Consider the following 1,718-nt stretch of genomic DNA (forward strand, 5'->3'; position numbering starts at 1 on the left):
TACTATATTTGGTAGACTTCATTTATTTGGTAGACTTTAATTGCTATTAGGTAGACTTTCTTATCCTCAAGGTAGACTTTCATTTGTTTGGTAGACTTAAACTTATTTTGGTAGACTTAGCTAACGTCTAAATAATTCTTTACCGACAGGCTAGAGTTGAAGATGCTAAACTCTTACCTGTGCAAGAGATTGATCAGCATCGTACAGAGGTTTTAGGCACAACATCTGCACATGTTGTCAATTTGACAGAGAAAACATGTACTTGTCGACAGTTTGATTTGGATAAAATCCCCTTGTGTACATGCCATAACCGCCGCCGATAGGAGGAAGTTGTCTCCGATCTCTATTTGCCATCATTACTACCACACTAGTTACTTGCAACAAGCTTATGCTGTTAGTGTGATGCCAAGAGATGTAGCACTCCCTGTGCCAGATGAAGTAGCTACCAAAATTGTCGCCCGCCTGATGTTCGAAACCCACCCGGCAGGCCAAAGAAAATTCGGATTAAGGGTGCGTTCGAGGCCGCCATGGCGAGTAAACGTCCTCGGAAGGTCCCCAAATGTGGTAATTGTGGCCAAGGCGGACATAATCGCCTAACATGTCGAGCTTAGTTGTCAAATTGAAAACCTTGTATTTGTGTTATTATAGACTGTAATAATCCGTTTGTTGTTGGCTGCTAGTATTTGTGTTATTATAGACTGTAATAATCCGTTTGAAAACCTTGTTTTATGTACTTGTAAATCTGGAACATTTATATCATAACTCTACTATTTTACAATAATAAATCTACCAATCTTGCTATAAATATACCAATCATTTTGTAAATTTACCATTCATTTTAACCAATAGGACCAGCATGTAGTCTAAAAAGCAGGTTCCTTTTATATCAGCATCTAGTCGCTTTAAATTCCAAAAAACAAGCGACATGTTAATTCCAAAAGACCACCAAAGAGGCTGTCTATGAGTAATAAATCAACCAAAAATACAAATTCTGATACCAAAAGTCTACCAATTAGTTTGGATATGAGTATTAAATCTACCAAAAAATGAATTCAGATCCCAAAAGTCTACCAAACCAATATCTCAGTTAGCGGAGTCTGTCTGAAAACCGTACTTGTCATCCAATAAACTTTGAGGGTTAGGATCAGACATCCGGGAGTTATCTGCTTTATGTACCTCATCATAAATCTCAGCTGCGTATTTCATACAAATGATAGGCATGTTGCTATCTTTCAGCTGGTCCCATTTATGGCACAAAGCCAAACACTCAATGGTCTTTAAAGTATAGACGCCACAATCACCTGATAACAAGTATCCGATAATTAGTTAAAAGTCTACCAAAATAAAAAAACCAAATCTACTAAATTGCACTGCACCTGTCTGTCTGTGTAGTGCGGCTGTTTTATACATGTAGACATGAAACTGGCCCTCCTTCATACCTTTCTTGAGCTCCGGTGGTGCCATATGTTTCTACAACAGCGGAATCATCCTCGCATAGGGCTTCACAGACTCCTCCACCTCGCCTTTTCTGTACAAATCTGGAATGCAATCAAACACTCGGATCTTTTTTTGGGAATGTCCACCTCCACGGCTACCCAATGTTCGTTGTTCACGTTGTGGGCGATATACACGAAATCTACATCTTTCCCCCATTCTTGGTGTGTAGGCAAGTACTGGTCATAATGACCGTTGGCAACGTCCAAATAACCATCACTGAA

This window comes from Eutrema salsugineum, unplaced genomic scaffold (assembly GCF_000478725.1).
Source record: "Eutrema salsugineum unplaced genomic scaffold, Eutsalg1_0 scaffold_4, whole genome shotgun sequence".
Taxonomy (NCBI): Eukaryota; Viridiplantae; Streptophyta; class Magnoliopsida; order Brassicales; family Brassicaceae; genus Eutrema; species Eutrema salsugineum.